The sequence below is a fragment of the Panthera onca genome, chromosome A1, assembly GCF_046562875.1.
Source record: "Panthera onca isolate mPanOnc1 chromosome A1, mPanOnc1 haplotype 2, whole genome shotgun sequence".
NCBI lineage: Eukaryota > Metazoa > Chordata > Mammalia > Carnivora > Felidae > Panthera > Panthera onca.
The window spans coordinates 136,360,187-136,379,530 of record NC_138339.1 but is presented as its reverse complement, the minus strand read 5'-3'; positions in this window follow the sequence as shown (position 1 = coordinate 136,379,530).

Below are 19,344 nucleotides of genomic sequence, written 5' to 3'. Positions count from 1 at the left end.
GAAGGGAAAAAATAAACATACATACACCAAGCAGGAAAGGGAGTTTGGGAGTATGGACTGCCTCCCTGAAAAGGAGACATTTGTTTATTTATTAAAGTATATTTATTTATTTCGAGAGCAAGAAAGTGCGTGTTTGCACATGTGTACGAGTTGGGGGGGGGGCAGAGAGAGAGAGGGAGAAAGAAGTTCCAGCAGGCTCCACACTCGGCATGGGGTCCGATTCGGGGCTCAATCTTATGACTCTGAGATCACGACCTGAGCCGAAATCAATAGTCAGATACTTCATCGACCGAACCACCTGGATGCCCCAGGAAGAGACCTTTTTTTTAATTAAAAATATACATATTTTAATGTTTTTATGTATTTTTAAGACAGAGAGAGACAGAGCATGAGCAGGGGAGGGGCAGAGAGAGGGAGACACAGAATTCGAAGCAGGCTCCAGGCCCTGAGCTGTTAGCACAGAGCCCGATGCAGGGCTCCAACTCACGGACTGTGAGATCACGACCTGAGCTGAAGTCAGATGCTTAACCGACTGAGCCACCCAGGAGCACCTGGAAGAGACATTTAAATAGAGTTCAGGAGGCAAGGAACAAACCACATGGTTATAGGGGGGAGTCTATTCCAGAATAGGCAGAGGGAGTGTGCCTCATGCCTTCAAGGAATAACAAAGAAATGAGTAAGGAAATGAGTGAGCAATGAATGCACAGAAAATAAAACCAATGAGGTCATAGGGGCCAGACTGTGGGGGGGGGAGGGGGGGTTGGAATCATATTAAGTACTCTGGCTTTCTTCTGAGTGAGCCAAACTGAACAGACAAATGATGTTTGACTGTCAGGGAGCAAGGATGGAAGCAAAAAGAGCAGAAATTATGCTGATGAAATATTCTTGTCAAGGGATGATGGGCACCGCCTTGGAAAGCCATCGGCCGTTTCCTCAAAAGGCTAAAGACAGACTTACCATACGGTACAGCAATTACACTCCAAGGTACAACCCAAGAGAAATGAAAACATGTCTCCAAACAGAACACACATAGTCATAGCATCATTATCTATAAGAACCAAAAGGTGAAAACCATCACAATGTCCATCAACTGATGAATGGATAAATAAACTGTGATATATCCATACAAAAGAACATTATTTATTCATAAAAAGGAATGGAGTACTGATATATCCTACAAGGATAAATCTTTAAAGTATTATGCTATATAGGGCACCTGGGTGGCTCAGGTGGTTAAGCATCCAACTCTTGATTTTGGCTCAGGTCATGATCCCAGGGTCATGAGATGGAGTCCTAGGTCAGGCTCTGTGCTGAGCACGGAGTTTGCGTAAGATTCTCTCTCTCTTTCTCTCTTTCTCTCTCTCCTTCTACCCCTCTCCTGCTCACACAGTTTCTCTCCCTCTCTCTGTCAAACACACACACACACACACACACACACACACACACACACACGTACACATAATGCTATACAAAAGAAGCCAGTCACAAAAGACCACAGGGTGTATGATTCCATCTATGTGAAAAGTCAAGAGAAGGCAACTCCATGCAGACAGCAGGTAAATTAGTGGTTGCCAGGAACTAGGGGAATGAGGGAATGGGGAGTGACTAAACATTCTGAAATTAAATGCGGTGACAATTGCACAACTATGTGAATATAGAAAAACCACTGGGCTGTACACTTTCAACAGATAAATTATATGGTATGTGAATTCTATCTCAGTGAAGCGGTGAGTAAAAAGAACAGTCTCTAGAGATTGGCACAAAGAGGTGGTGAGATGTGGTCAGAAGGGTGAAATCCCGTGAAGGCAGCGCTCACAGAGTTTGCTGTGGTCTAGATGAGTCGTAGGAGAGAAAACCAACAGTCAAGGATAAGGCCAAATATGTTTTGGCCCGAGCAAGCTAAAGTGGGGAGCTGACAATAAATGAGATGAGGAAGACCGTGCGAGGAACAAGGGTAGGGAAGAGAACCAGGAGCTCTCTGTGGAACATTTTAAGCATGGTAGGTCTAGTAGACATTCAATATGCAATTGGGGACATGAGTCTGGGATGTAGGGAAGAGCTGGACTAGAGATTTACATTTGGGAGTCATCAGCAGATGGATGGTATTTCATTGGTGAAGGTCGCCAATGACCGCCAGGTGGCCAAATCTTCATTTGACTTCTCAATAGCATTGGACGCTAGTGACTACTGTCTTTATCTAATATTGTCCCTACTCTCATTTTCAGTCGAGAAAGGTTGCTATTTTCCTCCTTCCTTTCTGGTCTCTTCCAGTCTGTATTATTTGCAGGCTGACCTTCTTAGACCCAGCAGTCTTCAGTTGAGGGTTCTTCAAGGTTTGTTCCTGTGTCTTTGTCCTGATGTTACTATATCCTCTCGAAGAGATCTCATTGACACCCATAATTCCAGTTCTCTCTTACACGGAGTCTCACGAGTGAGCTGCACTTTACATAACTACTAAATATACATCAAAAACATCTCAAATCCAGCCTGTGCACACATACCTCATTATCTTTCTCTCCACTCTCACCCCAAACCTACTCCTCTTCCAACAGCTCCTATTTCAATGAATAAGTTAGTCGTTTCCGCAAACCGCAAGTAGACAACCACAAATCTTTATGGATTTGCTTACTCTGGACTGCACTATTTTTCCTTCTTTCCATGCCTTTTTCTCATGCCCTTTCCCCACCAGTCCTATTTCTGTTTCCTATTTATGTTCTTCACTCCCTCACTAAATTGGTTCTACCCAAGGACAAAGACTGCATTTTAGGCATATGGCTGTTCCTAGCACAGGACCCGGTGCATAGTAAGCTTTTTATGACATGCTTCCTTAGCGAAAACAAGAATCAACGAATGCCCATCTTCAAAGCTGTCCTCTTTCTACCATCTTCTCTCAAGTGGCTCAGTTCTATGTTCCTAACTCATGTGATTCTCCTGGAACTGGACTGGCTTTTGATGTGTAAAATATGAACACGGGGCGATATGTGCCACAGTATTCACTGGATACAATTCACTGAAGAAACTATGCTGTACTGAGCACTGAGCAAGACACTCTACAGGAGGAAATAATTATGAAGATGAAAGCGACACCAATGAAAGGTTTTCCTTGTTGTTGTTTTTAAAGACCATCTGCACTATTTACTTTTTTTTTTTACTTTTTTTTTTTTAACGTCTATTTATTTTTGAGACAGAGAGAGACACAGCATGAACGGGGGAGGGGCAGAGAGAGAGGGAGACACAGAATGGGAAGCAGGCTCCAGGCTCTGAGCCATCAGCCCAGAGCCCGATGCGGGGCTCGAACTCGTGGACCGCGAGATCGTGACCTGAGCTGAAGTCGGACGCTTAACCGACTGAGCCACCCAGCTGCCCCTGCACTATTTACTTTAAACCTGTGGCAGTCTGAATAAGGCTGTCCAACACTAGAAATGATGTGAAATACAAGAGAGCAGCACGTGGATTCTTGGTCTAGGTACGAATGGCTGATAGAAGACAAATGGCGTTACTTGAAACTGTGACTTGAAAAGCAAGTAAACCATGAATCATGCCCCCACACAAGCTTGTAATCAGTACAAAAGAAAACTGATACGGGAATAGTCGTCATTTACTCTGTTGTTGGCAAAACGCTACCCAATTCATGGCGGTGCACGTCACCTAAATACTGTAGCATGAACACAATTCATATTATCTGGAACAGTGGACACTACTGTTGACAATTTACTTACTTTTTTTTTTTTACCATGTTTAGAAGAAAAAAAAAAAGAAATCCTAAACCGTATAAAACTAGACAGTACCATAATGCTTCTCTGTAGAAAGACACATAGTCACAGCAGTAGCGCTAAGTAGGTATAGTATTGCATAGTACAGCACGATGTGAAGAACCCATTCTCCAACATTTCAAACTATTTAAAATTTTTCTTAACGTTTTTATTTATTTTTGAGACAGAGAGAGACAGAGCATGAATGGGGGAGGGTCAGAGAGAGAGGGAGACACAGAATCCGGAGCAGGCTCCAGGCTCTGAGCTGTCAGCACAGAGCCCGACGCGGGGCTCGAACTCACGGACCGCGAGATCATGACCTGAGCCGAAGTCGGCCGCTTAACCGACTGAGCCACCCAGGCGCCCCCATTTCAAACTATTTAAAACACTCTTGGGAGTTATGTATTAGCCCAGTCCCACAGCGACCAATGAGGAAATGTCCTCAGCACGATGAAATGATTCGCTTGTGGATATATTCAGCTAATATATGGGAGGGAGCAAGGACGCACCCTCGAGACCTCACCTTCCAATTTCCAACTCCGGATGTTCACAATTCACACGTTAACCACAGCACAAACAAGCAAAGTTTCTCTATTTAATGATGCTGCTGCTAACGTAATGAAAAATAGGGTAACAAGAGTACATCTATCAATTTGTCCCTACCAGAATGTAAGCCCTGCATATTCCCAGCACCTAGAACTATGTCTGTCACATACGGGCCCTCAAATACAACTTCTTTCTAAATTGAAGAATCATGCATCATATTTTCAAAGACATCTCACCAACGTCCTTTCGTTGGTTGTAATAGCAATTTCCAGTTTTCCGGCTCTGACTCCGATATTCTTTTTTTTTTTTTTTTTTAACTCCTTATTGTATAACAATAAAAATTAAAAGACTACTTACAAAAATCCATGCTGAGAGATTAAAAATTGGATATACTAGTTCATGAAGACCAGTTCCATAATAGGATCCCAGTTAATCTTACCTTAAAAGAGGACACGTATTGACTTGTTGGTTGGCTTCTCTGTGGACAGACGGTGTTGAAAGGCATGGAGAGAAATTCACCTCTGAGGAGCACACACACATCTGTCAAGATTAAAACCAAAAAATCACTCTGCAAGAAAATTCTGAAATGTGGGCGAAGATTGACTTCCCTTCATAAGCAAAGACAGGTTTCAAAGTCATCTCCTGTTAGAGCTACTCAAATATCTTTCTTTACTACTACCCTGGCTTTCTACATTTGCAATGGAGAATCATAGAGTGATTGGCCGATTTTAAAAATCAGCAAGCATTTTGTTTTGAGATAGAAAACTAACAAGGCCCTGGGCTCTGAGGGGTCTCCTCTCAAGAGGCCTCATGTGTGTGAGTGGTGATGGTAAATGAGACGGAACTTTTCTTCACTTTCTTTAACATAGGAGTCTGGAAAAGGATTCTGTAGTCACAAGTTTGAAACGTACCATTCTTTAAAGTGAAACATGGGGGTGCCTGGGTCGCTCAGCGGGTTAAGTGCCTGACTCTTGATTTTGGCTCTGGTCATGATCTCACAGTGCCTGGGGCTCTGCACTGGCAGGTGGAACCTGCTTGGGATTCTGTCTCCCTCTATCTTTGTCTCTCCCTCCCCCCCCCCCGCCCCGCACCACCATGTGCACGTGCATGCTCCCTCTCTCTCTCAAAATACATAAACTTAAAAAAAATAGTAAAATGCTATACAGACTTTGTATTATTGAAGAAGGCCTTATTTATTTCTTGCTTTCCAAAGTAGGTTCCAAGGCCAACGTGGGGCCTGGACTCACAACTCCTAGATCTAGGATCCCAGGCTCTACCTCCTGAGCCAGCCAAGTACCCAGTAAGGTATTTTTAATGTAAAAGCTGCTTATCTAGCTATCTCAGCTTCCTGGAAGTAGAAATGAAGAAGCAGGAAGGGGGACACCTGGGTGGTTCAGTCAGTTAAGTGTCCGACTTCGGCTCAGGTCATAATCTCGCTGTTTGTGAGTTTGAGCCCCGCGTCGGGCTCTGTGCTGACAGCTCAGAGCCTGGAGCCTGCTTCCGATTCTGTGTCTCCCTCTCTCTGCCCCTGCCCTGCTCGTGCTTTGTCTCTCTCTCTCTCTCTCTCTCTCTCTCTCAAATATAAATAAACATTAATTAAAAAAAAAAAGAGCAGGAAGGAAGGCTCACCATTAGCATAGACCTCACTAATACCACAATGCCCTCCTCTAAACTGTTAAACTGTGTACTCACAGGCAAATCCTAGGTTTTTATCGGGAATGCTAATAGCCTATCTCCCTGGTTTCCCAGGCCCTAGTGGTAGTACCACACCCAAGGTGGGGGGGGGGGGGGGAAGGGAGGCACCAGGAGGTGGGTGGGGTGTTACTTAAACTTAAAATGAAATGTTTATTCTTTTTTGACAGACCCAGAGAGACAGAGAGAGACAGCACAGGAGCAGGGCAGGGGCGGGCAGAGGGGAGGTGGGCACAGAATCCGAAGCAGGCTCCAAGCTCCGTGCTGTCAGCACAGAGCCCAACTTGGAGCTCGAACCCACGAACTGTGAGATCATGGCTGGAGCGGAGTCGGACGCTTAACCGACTGAGCCACCCAGGCGCCCCGCGATGCTCTATTTTAAAAATATTTAAAGAACACTCTTGAAAAACGGAAGTTCTTGTATATTCCATAGGCAGGGCCTCAATCCAAACACGTGAAAAAGGGTCGATGTGCTATGATATAATGCAGTTGGAAGAAGGATTACTTTTGCCGCTGCTCGATAGCGAATTCCATGAAAGAATGTACCAGCGAGAACAAGTTCCTCTGAGTGACATTTCATTCCTTAGCAGCTAGACAGATTAATGCTTGCTTCTTGCAGCTCCACGCATTACCAGCCCCCGTACTCCAGAGATGAAAAATCATGTACTCAATTCATTCTTTACTGCGCTAATGTTATACAAAGAGAAGAGAAATTTGCATTTGGGCCTTCATTCCTGTTAAAATATTGTGGTCTTAATAACAGGTTAAGAAATACTAGAGTACCACTGTCCTTTTATATTGAACCTCTATAAAACAGCTTAATGGATTGTACGTCTAAGGTGAGAAGAAACGAAAGTAGAATTATGTTAAATTGTGTGGCCTCTAAATAGATTTTTAAAATTTTATCACCTTTGCAGGACACGACCAAAGGGACTTGCCCGTAAATCTTCTTAATAGCCAGATCACAGGAAACCAGAGATATCTTCAAATTATCAGCCACACAACTCAGCCAAAAGGTGGGTGAGCTACAAAACTCGGGAAGACACCGTCTAAAGGAGTTCGCAGAGAAGAGCGGACTCCTGAACAGAATGCTCGAAAGCAGGTGTACGAGTCACATCTGATCTCTGCTCCTCCAGACAAGTGGAAAGCAATTTCAGCCAAGCAATCCCAAGGAGCAAACTTGGATTTTCATTTGTGGTGCCTACAATATTCTGCCTTTTTAAACGTCCCTGTCCTGTGAGGCTTACTCCTTTGGGTCAACTTAAGCTTTTTTTCCTCAGCTATATATTTGCCTTTATTAGAACCTGTCTGAGTTGGGGTGGGTGGGCACAGAGGAGGACTGGGGGGGTGGGGCGACAAGATGTGGGGGGGGGAGGAATGTTAAACTTCTTTCTGCTTCCCCCCATAGGGACATCCTTTTGTGAGGTTACCTCAAATAACCCTTGCTGCTTTACAGAAACAATATTTTATTTTATTTATTTTTTTAAATTTTTTTTAACGTTTATTTATTTTCGAGACAGAGAGAGACAGAGCATGAACGGGGGAGGGTCAGAGAGGGAGACACAGAATCTGAAACAGGCTCCAGGCTCTGAGCTGTCAGCACAGAGCCCGACGCGGGGCTCGAACTCACAAACTGTGAGATCATGACCTGAGCCGAAGTCGGACGCTTAACCGACTGAGCCACCCAGGCGCCCCAGAAACAATATTTTAAAAAACTAAGTAAAATGAAAACAATTATGGCTGGTAGACTTGTAAACAAAGGACGGATGATAAAATTGTACTGTTATAAATATATTTGTAAGGTGAAAGAAATTCTGGAAAAGTCCAAATATTTTCATCTTAAGAGAGCATGATAGTCTGGAGTCATTTCTTTGGAATATTGGATGTGATCAAGGTTTTATCCTTAGATACATTTTTGAATAAAATAATTTATATACCTGCCTAAGATTCCTTACCAGCCTTGCACAAGTTAGGAAAACAGCTGCTCTCTGGCCTCCAGTGTGCTACCTACCCTCCCACCCCCACCACCCACCACCCTCCACCCACCTCTCAGATGAACAGCAGGGATTCAGAGAGGGCTCTATTGAACACATCAAATGACGTCCTAACAGCATCTTTAAAGGTCCAAGTTAGAATTCCTGTCCTCTGGGTCCTTGTGCACTGGTTCTAGAAACTTGCTGAGTTAAACTGAGTCTAACACTCAGAGGACGGGATTGTTTGTGGCTAAAGAAGAGAAAGGGAAACCCTTGAGGGTTTAATTTAAAGTAATTATGGCCTTGGACTACTGCCAATGGAATATTTTCAGAAAGCCCATCTTTTGCAAGAAAGTAAACTCCCAAATAGTTGCAGGAGGAAAATCATTTTGTGTGTGTGTGTCGGGGGGGGGGGGGGGGGGGGGGGGGGGGGGGAATGCGGAAAACTCACTAAAACCCAAGTAATTGTTTTAAGCAGTTTTGCCCCCAGGGTGAAGATCTTTGTATTTTCCAAAACTTTCCTGATAGAATAGTAAAATACAAAGAAATGTGGTAAAACCAGAATTGAAGTCTTCGTCTAGGGAAGTCCTAAGGCATTCATGCAGTCGCAGGGGCCTGGACCTGAAGAAAATCACAGCAATGCAGCAAAAGCCTGATGGCAATGAAACAGAGTCTGTGTTTCCTTTCTGTTTTGTGTTTCCTTTCTGTGGCCTCTCTGGGAATTCAGGTAGTCAGAGAAACCGAACTCAAGGAGCTCCTTGTGAATATCCAAGCGTTCACATTTTCTGAATCAGCCTGGGAGCAGTAAAACAAAGTAGGAATGTGTAGAATTATTAATGGGTTGGTCAAAAGAGTGACGGGATGCTTTAAAACAAACTTAGAAACCATTTATTAAAAAAAAAAAAGTAAAAGCCTCTTTCGCATGTCTAACATATAGTTGCTGAAAGGCAAAATGGTTTCTGATGACTCTTCCTAAATACATCATTTAAATGTTAATGTTGACGGACCAAATGGGCAGACAGGGCTGACATGGGTGGCACAGTGGGCTTGTTATTATTGTTGTTAGTGTTTATCTGCAATTGTGTTGCTGCTTTTGTCTCTTTGGTTGCCGCTTTTGTTTTTGAAGGCCTGTAGGCAGGTTATGCATATCCCAGTAGACTGTTCCCCGTGTCTGATATATAACTGTATCCATATATTTATCCTCTTAAGACTTTAGTTGGCAATTCTAGATAAAGCCTGTTGCTAGATCATCATCTTAATAGTTGTCTTTTAAAAAAATTTGTTTAAATGTTTTTATTTATTATTTTTGAGAGAGAGAGAGAGTGCGAGTAGAGGAGGGGCAGAGAGAGAGGGAGACACGGAATCTGGAGCAGGCTCCAGGCTCCAAGGTGTCAGCACAGAGCCTGGTGCAGGGCTTGAACTCACCAACTGTGAGATCATAACCTGAGCTGAAGTCGGATGCTCAACTGGCTAAGCCACCTAGGTGCCCCCCAAGCTGTCTTTTTTATGAGGGCCCACAATAGGTCACAAACTTAACATTCACCATTGACCTACAGATCCATGACAAAAGATAGACATTATTACCCCCACTTTGAAAGAGGGGGACCCTAATAAGAGGTGATGCTGGTATGTGATCCCAGGTAAGTCAGAAGCCAACAATTCTCTATTCAGCCTCAACTCTGTTGCGATTCAGAAATAATGTTCTATACCAATTTTGAGTGTAGGCCCCTTCCAATAATACACAGGATAAATGACGTAAGTTCCAATATAGAAGAGTGCAAGAGTCTTGGACTTCGAGATTCATAACAGAAAGGAGAATGCCTTTGGTCTGCATAAGATCAGAAACTTAGAAAGAACCGATTTTTGCCTTTTTCTTTTTGGTAATATTGCCCCAGGGTCCAAAGTGGTCAACTGTTGTCATAATTCATTTGGCATTCCTGCCAAAGATAGTTCAGTCGTTTAGTCTAACAAAATATTTTTTAACAGTTAGGGTACATATTTGATTTGGACCCAGGGACAAATGGCTCTCCAAAGGCTTCCTGGCAGGTTGATGATACGATGCATCAACTGGATGGTTCCGGACTTAACAGTACTGAACAGTGGAGTACATTGAAAAAGCTCACCTACATTCTCAAATATCATAGTAAGGAACAAATTTCACTGCCTTTGACTCAAAGATATTTAGAATATGTGATACGTCAGTCTTTCTGTTCTGGGTTTTAGTCATGGTTTAAGATTGTTGTCTTCTTTTAACATGTAAAAAGCTTAACTTGAAATATGGGTCTTTTGTTTTGGGCTTGGTTTGAAATGGCGTATATTCAATCATGTTACAATATGTAATAGCTTATAAGTTAACCAAGGAAGAAGTCACAGTCACGTATCATTTATCCAGAATCACTAAAAATAGAGATGTTCCATGTAAGTACATTTTCCCGAACACCTTAAGGGTACTTGATTTTTTTCTTTATTTTTTTCTACGGGTACTTTTCTTTTTTGGAAAAGTACTTTAAAAATTATAAAACCTCTACTTATTTTGATTCGTTCAGGCTTGATTAAACAGGATCATCATCACAAGTTGACTCTTGATGACTTGAAATTTTTTTATTAGTCACTTTTTTACTTGGGAAAAAAAAAAAAGAGCACTAAAGAAAATTGCATGGATTTGTGTCCTGGCCCCCATTCAACTTCCAGCACTGCAGAGATGAGTTTTTCTTTGCCTTCTTGACAGGTATAATGATGGCATTTTCTTCTTTTTCCTCTTACTCTTCCTTCTTCTTTGACTCATTTTAAAAATCAGATTGTTTTCTTATTGTTGATATTTAACGGTTCTTAATACATCTGATATGCCTTTTGAAAATATTTTCTCCCAGTGTGTCGCTTGTGCTATCATTTTTGGGACAATGTCTTTTGCAGAGCACAAGTTTGCAATTACAGTAAGTCCTGACATCAGATATTATCATTCCTGCAACTTTGTTCTTTTCCTTCAATATTGTGTTGAATATTCTAGGTCTTTTATTTATAAAACTTCAGACTCAGTTTGTTGAGATTCGTAAAATAACGTATTGGAATTTTGATTGGGGTTGCAGTGAATCTGTAGATCAAGTTAGAAGAACTGATATCTTGACAATATTGAGTCTTTATATCCATGAACATGGACTACCTCTTCATTTATTTAGTTCTTTGAGTTTGTTCTTGAGAGTTTTTAAGGTTTCCTCATTTAGATCTTATGCATATTCTGTTAGATTTACAGCTACGTATTTCACTTTCAGGGGTGCTGAAATTTTAATTTTAAACTCTACTTTTTCATTACCAGTGTATAGGAAAGTTACTGATTTTATGTATTATATCTAATTATATATTGACTTTTATATATTAATATTATACAGTACAGCTTTGCCATAATTACTTCCCACAGCTGATGCCTTCTGCAGACATAGAGTTTTATATGTTCTTTCCTTTTTAGACTAATTCAAGAGTTCCCACTGGCTTATGCAAAAATAATAACTAAAATGAGTTAAAGCACGTCAAATATGTTTAAACCCAAAAATGTATAATGATCTTAAATAACAAACAGACAAAAAAAACCCTTTGTTGTTCTTCATTAGAAGATGCTAGAAAAATGATTCATTATTTTTTTAAACTTGGGAAAGATTTCATCATTTATCCTGCCCTTCCTATATCTCAATACTACAGGGTAGCCACATAATTTTCAAGAACAAGTTACTCGTTATAAAAGCACTCTAGCTAGTAAATGAAGAAGGTATGTTAAAAATATCATATCACCATTTTGCAACCCCTTTTGATAAATGGATCTAGACAATGGTTATCAATGGCTGCTAACAGCTCCAAAGGACAAACAACTAGACATCATATGCTTCCCAGGGGAAGTGCACGATACTAAGCATTCTTTTTAAAAAAATTTTTTTTGTACATTTTATTTATTTTTGATAGAGAGAGACAGAGCACAAGTGGGGGAGGGGCAGAAAGAGAGGGAGACACAGAATCGGAAGCAGGCTCCAGGCTCTGATCTGTCAGCACAGAACCCGTCACGGGGCTCGAACTCACAAACCACGAGATCATGACCTGAGCTGAAGTCAGATGCTCAACCAACTGAGCCACCCAGGCACCCCAAGCATTCTTACTTTTAGTTCTTCAAATGACTAAGCTTGTAGCTCTGACTACAGGAAATATAAAAGATAAAGCAATATATTAAATATCATTATAAGAATGCAATTAACAAAGTCTAGACTGAGAATGTCTGCAGGACAAATGATGTCACTTTTCCTTGTGAAGGAAGTTGAAGGAGACAGAGAGAAAATGAGAATCTATAGTTTAAAATAGAAAAGACATTTCAGCAATTGAATTTAGGGACCTCATTTTGATCCTTTAAAATATTTTTAAAAAATTTTTTGAATTTGTTAAAGTAATCTCCATGTCTAAGGTGGGGCTCAAACTCACGACCCCGAGATTAAGAGTCACCTGGTCTACCAATTGAGCCACCCAGGCGCCCCTAAAAATTTTTTTTATTTTTTCAGAAATACTTTTTTAGGGGCCCCTGGGTGGCTCAGTTTGTTAAGGGTCCGACTTCAGTTGAGGTCATGATCTTGCAGTCCATGAGTTCAAGCCCCATGTCAGGCTCTCTGCTGACAGTTCAGAGCCTGGAGCCTGCTTCACATTCTGTGTCTCCCTCTCTCTCTGCCCCTCCCCCACTCATGTTCTGTCTCTGTCTCTGAAAAGTGAATAAACTTTAAAAAAAATTTTTTTTTTTTAGTATCTTTAAAAATTTTACACTCAGGGGGGCGCCTGGGTGGCGCAGTCGGTTAAGCCTCCGACTTCAGCCAGGTCACGATCTCGCGGTCCGTGAGTTCGAGCCCCGCGTCGGGCTCTGGGCCGATGGCTCGGAGCCTGGAGCCTGTTTCCGATTCTGTGTCTCCCTCTCTGTCTGCCCCTCCCCCGTTCATGCTCTGTCTCTCTCTGTCCCAAAAAAAAAAAAAAAAAAAAAAAAAAAAAAAAAAAAAAAAATTTTACACTCAGGAAAATTTGAACATTAAGTATTGGAAAATATTAGAGTTATCATTATTGCTGGTATCTAATGTACTCGTGACTTTTAAAAACAAAGGAGTTCTAATCTTTTAGAGAGACACTCTGAAATATTTATGGAGAGGACAGGAGTCTGGGATTCGTTTCACAGTAATCCAGTAGGCAAGGCAGAGTTTAATCAACTGAAGTTGATAATTGCTGAAAGTAAATGATTGGTACATGGGATTTATTATATTCTTCTTTCTGCTTCCGCATATGTTTAAAAATCCCATAATAAAATGTTAACAACGACAAACCCCTAAGGCCTAGATAGATTAAATTACTTGCCCAACACCATATATGTAATTAGGGACAGTTCAAACCTGCAACTGGACTGTTGACTTCCAATCAAATTCTCTTTCCCTTATAACAAGCTGTTTTGCAGAGAGGCCAAGCTCCCGGGGTACCCGATATCTGCCCAAAGCTTGGTAAGCCAATGAGTGAACTAGGGAATCCACCATGGTGCTATCAAACACTCATACAAGCAGCTCATCAGTAAGCAGCCAAGTGGCAAATTGGGATTGACTGGGAGTGCAGAGCAGCTGCTGATTGTTGAAGTGTTGCCCAGAGTTCTTGGCTTTTCCCCATTTGGTCTTTAAGGGAGCCATTGCAAAAGCAGACCAGCCTTCAAGTGCCCAAACAAACATAGTTGAGAGGCCGCTTAGACGTTTCTTGACTGCATCACAAAAAATTAGTTTTTGCTGTGAACTATATAGTTGGACCGATATGGAGTCTAACAACAATAATGGGGGTTTCAGTGCCTGGGAACCAAGGATTAGAGAATCATTAGATTAGAATGTTGTTTCCACATTGATTAAGATATTAAGATTGTTGTTTCTTTTCTTTTTTCTTTTTTCTTTCTTTTTTTTTTTTTTTTTTGAGAGAGAACGGGAGAGAGTGAATGCATGACCTGGAAAGGGGCAGAGGGAGACAGAAAGAATTTTAAGCAGGCTCCCCACTCCGTGTAAAGCCCCACTCGGGGCTCGGTCCCACAAGACTGGGCTCATGACCTGAGCCACAATCAAGAGTCGAATACTCAATTCACAGAGCAACCCAGGTGACCCCAAGACTGTGGTTTCATTAGACACTAAAACTCAGTCACCACGGGTGTAGCTCTGGCATTGTCGGGGCTCTCAGGCTGGTGAGTCATCTGTGGGAAAATTAAGAACGAATGCAGATCATACTGAAAATCAGAAAGATGATCAAGCGGTGGGAGCAGCAATGCAATACCAGGAAACGGGCTTGTAAATCCTCTCAAGGAGGCAAACACAAACCCAGTGTTTGTTTGTTAATTTCTTTAAGCAACGTTTAAGTTTATTTATTTTGGGAGAGAGAAAGTGCATACGAGCAAGTGAGTGAGGGAAGGGCAGAGAGAAGAGAAAGAATCCTAAGCGGGCTCCACACCGTCAGCACAGAGCCCGATGCGGGCTTGAACCCACCACGTGTGTGGTCGTGACCTGAGCCGAAGTCGGACGTTCAACGGACTGAACCACCCAGGCGCCCCTGCTCTCCTGAGGTTTGTGTCTTCCTGCCAGCGACGCCATCTTGCAATGTCTTTCCCTGCCACCGCTTGAGTTTCTTAGCACTCCAATACCACCCAAACTTTCTCCTCTTGTTGTACCTTTCGAAAATGCTTTTCCCTGGGACCAGTGACAGCCTGTGTCCCCTTTTGCCTTCCCATTCTTTATCTGACCAAACAACAGTGCAGAGTAGGATCTTGGTCCCACTTTACTTTGTTCAGGCTCCAGATCCGGGCCACAATGGCAGTGTTTCTATTTCACCTCCTTGGAGGGACTAGTGAGTTTTCCAGAGGGAAAAATGCTGCGTACCTCACCCAGGTGTCTTGCATTTTTAGGCGAAACCCTAGGGGATACGGTAACGTAACAACTATCCTTCCTGATCTGACCTTCCTTTTCTTTTCAGAGAGCAGATCACTGAAGAGAGCTGACAAATAAACGTGAGGTTATTTAAAGGACTCTCCCAGTTTCTGTGGGCCAAGTCTTTAGAATCAGATACGAAGAGGTTATCAAGACTGTGAAGAGTCAATCAATAACTTCCCCAGGAGTTGAAGCAAGAAAAAACAATAGCCGGGGTGTTCCCCAAATAGACTCTCTTGGCTAATTTGATACAAATTCACTAAAGTGAGAAATTTTGGTGTGCACAACATATAAACGTCTTCTCTTCACCACCTAACTATGCCTGCGGCACATCCCGTAGCGAAATCTTATTGTTCATCTGTGGATGTTACATTAGCACATCTGCGTCTTTTTCTTCGTAACTTCAACAGAAACGATTATTGCTTGAAATCTGGGATCGCTGTTACTCGAACTGTATGACTTAAGTCAGGAATATTTGGCCTTAAACTCTGGCGTTACTCGACGTCCTACTCTCACGCATCGGTTTTCTCCTAATTTGGTATTGCCTGGCCGTTGTGCCGTGACCAAGTAAGGCAACTTGTGCCCATTAAATGGATTTGCAACGTCACAACAATACTTTCTAAAGTCAATTACGGATTTTTTCCTACAAATGACCTAACTTTTGAAATTTCAGTCTTCAAAGTTTGCTTCCGGCTAGAATCCCAAGGGTTTCTTCGAAGAGACGTGCCACATCAAGACCCATCTCTGCATCAAGGTACCCACTCAACCATTACCCCACGCAGCGCCCGCAGTAGAATGCAGGATTATGTTTACTCCAGGTCTGCAGGACAAATTTATATCTTGTGGACGTGGGGAGAGTCACTTTCCTAGCCATCGTTCCCCAAACTTAACGTGTCCCCCTTCTTCCCCTCAAATACCTACGCTTGATTTTCCGGGGTCATTCTACAAATACTTGATCTTTGTGGGGAGACGTGATTTTCATAGAGAGTGACGGCACACGCACAAAAAAATAATTGACGACTTACCCATGAAACAGTCCTCCTTAGCTCTGCTCAGGTTAACAAGTGATGAGCGTCTTCCCAAGTGATGCGTCTTCCCAAAGAATTTCAATACCGCTGACAGCTCTCAACTCCAGACAGGTGGGCCAAACCAACATGGGGGGGAGGGGAGGGCAACACACAAATACCGTATCAGTGTCTTTGAAAATACAATTTGCCTACTATGTCTGCAAAGGATGTGGGGTGTTTCTCAGAAACTGAAGCAGTAACACAGCCACAACAACAAACAAAACGCTACGAGTGGCTCTTAGTCTTTTCTATGCCTTCCAGCGGTCTCTCATTTGGATAAAGGGAACACATGCCCCTCTCATGATAGCAAACATTAAACTCTAATAATATGCTGAAGCAACAACGTCCCAAGAAAAACTGGAATGCAGTCCTCCATGCAGCCTGCAATCCCATTTCTCTTTCCCTAAGACTGTTGAAAGTTGTCAGGAATAGTAGTAAATAGAAGATCTTTGGGAGATGAGTATATTTTTTTCTTTTTCTTTTTCTTTAAAGAAACAAATTGGTAGGGGATAGAGGGAGAATTGAGCGTTCACGGGACCATCTTTTACTGATGGGGAGGACGGGCTGAGGCAGCCCCTGTCCAGACCCCAGACAAGACTTCAAGGCCATTCGGGGCGGGGGAGGGAGGATTCCAGAAAGAACTCCGTGGCTGGAATGTTTGTTTAGAAAGCAGCGGGGGATTATCTGATAAACTGCTTGTCATTTTTATAATGTAAATGAAACCGGTAGTAAAGCGAAAAGCTGACATCCTCTCACTGGACAGATAAAGCCAAATGATTATTTTTAGATTCATTTACAGAAGAAAGCAAACATTGTATTCCTAGTCTCCAACACTTACCAACTCATCCTAGCCTCTTGGAATGTTTATTGGGACTGAGTGAATGGAAAATGCAGGAAGGAAAGGGGGAGGGGACGAGTGCCTTAACCCTCAGTGATGCCTTCAGGCTCCAGACTGTGTGCGCCGAGCCTTTGAAGTTGGCGACAGAACGAGGAGTTGTGCCTCGGTAAGAACTGGTTAGTTCTCTCTTAGGCCGTGAAACTGGTGCATCTCAAAGTTATTCTTTTAAAATGACTTTGCCTTCCACCTACCCACAAGGACCTGACCCGAAAGGTATTTAATTTTTCAATGGGCGGACAAAGAATTCAAAACAACACAAGCTCTTAACCACAACACAAAAAAAACCTTATTTAAAATCCCTGGAAGGCTTCTAGTGAGAGCAGCGTGTGACTGACGTGGTAAATTAGGCCTGCTGGAGAAAAATCAAGACAAAATATGGATTCACTGTGTTTTTGAAAGGCAGCCATCTTTCCAAGAGAATGCGTACAGCACGTTTTATTAAGAAATTACATCTTTCCCCATGTTTTCCGTCTCTTTCAGAAGCTGGCAATGGCAAGCAGGTTGAACAGATGTGATGAAAGAATTAATACCGGTCTTGGGAACATGTAAACGAAACATTTCTTTGGAAACACCTACCTTTAAATTCCATTAGTTCAATCAGACACTGGAAGGGACTGGATGAGGGAAGTGATTTACAGGGCACAGTTTGTCCAGACTTAGAGCCCCTTTGCAATATGAAAAACGTGCAGATGAATTTCCTGTTTCTCCAACGAATTGGCACGGGGTTTAAAATCTTGCTTTGACTCCGATAACTGCGTTTGTTTTAGTGCTAATAAATTCACCTCGGTAAGAATTTTTCTTTCTTCTTTTTTTTTCCCCCCCTAGGTTCATTCAGAGCCGCTACCCATTTGTCTCTGTAAAACCAACTCTCCCCTCTGAAAAAGCAGCATAACCAGTCAAAGAACAAGTATATAGGATTAGCACATTATAAAGAATAAAGAGAAGCTTTCAGCTCTCTGTCATGGATGATATTTATCACATTTTTCACGACCGGCTCTAATAACAGCGCAGAGATAAAATAGGCTTGATACATCTCTCCTGTACAGAGAATTTTACAACACCAACTATGAGAAATCCAGGAGATGAAACCAGCACTTCTCCCCTCGTGTAGTTTTTATTAGTGTTCAAATGGGAGGTGTGCGTGGTGCTGTGTCGGGGGGAGGGGGGGGTGACGGCTGCCACAAAAGTGGGCTTGAATTTTCTGTCTGTTATGCTAATGTATTCATAGAAAAAGCTGGTGCTGAGGGCGGTTCTCCAATTAAGACAAATGAGGCACATTGAATTTCTCCCCCAGGGCACAGCAGGGGTGCTGGCAAAATCTACTTTATTCTTTTCTGTCAGGGCTGAACTGGAAACAAAAGCATGAAAATTCAACACATCCACTTACAGAATAATAAAGGCTGTTGTTTAAAGCGTGAAGAGTTTTGGCACCCTTCTGGGGCTTTATGCAAATCACTCTTGCTCTCAACTGCTACCACACCATCGGTCTTGGAAATTAAAGATGTACTTGGTCGGTTAACAGCGGAAAGGAGACGAGCAGGCTGAAACTCAATTAGATTTGTATTAAGCAAATAAATCAGGACTGACTGATATTGGCTCAACTAAAATGCATTATGGGCTGACAGTAATTCTAATTTGATTGACAAATATATGTGGTATGTTATTAACCTAACTGAAAGATAAGGATCCTTTTTTTTTTAAAGGATTTTAGTCTAGTAAACAAGCCTCTCCCTGCCCCCACCCCCCAAACTTCCCCCAAAACAATAAACAGAGACCACTGACGTGGTGCTGTTGACAATCCATGCTCAAGAACACAGGAAATCTATTTTCTGATACATGTTAAAGAGTTTAAGACGGAATTATTCTGCAGAAAGACATTTGTTTTCATTGATTTATTCGGTGTAAGGAAACAGCCGAACACATTATTTATTTGGTGGAGTGAAACACACCAAATACACTATTTTATTAGGGTGAGTAACACAAAAGCATGGCCCCGTATATGCCTGGTGATTTATTGCAAACTCTGTAGTACATGATGTTTTTCTACACCGGGGCATATACGAAGGAGCTTCAAATGAGATTCAAAGTCATAAATGAAGATTTCAATCAAATCATCCAAGGCTTTGAGGGAAAAAGAAAAAAAAAAAAAACCTCTTAACAAATCCCATCAGTGTGTTGGTGTGTGTGGATGGCTGAGTGACACAGTTCCTCCCGTGAGAAGGTTCTGGGAGTTTCTTTTCAACACGTCTCCTTGTCTTCCTGTTCACACGTAGAGAACTTAAAGAAATTTAAGGCATTACACTTCACACACTGCTAAATTGATAATTAAATACTCATTTAATCTTTTTGCTTTTATGGAAACCGCCTCCTTCCTCCCCCACCCCACCCCCGCCCCCCATCTTTTCCTTTCATCTGCACGATCACTTTTTCTGTCTGGCTACCAGGTAAGAGGCTCCTTCT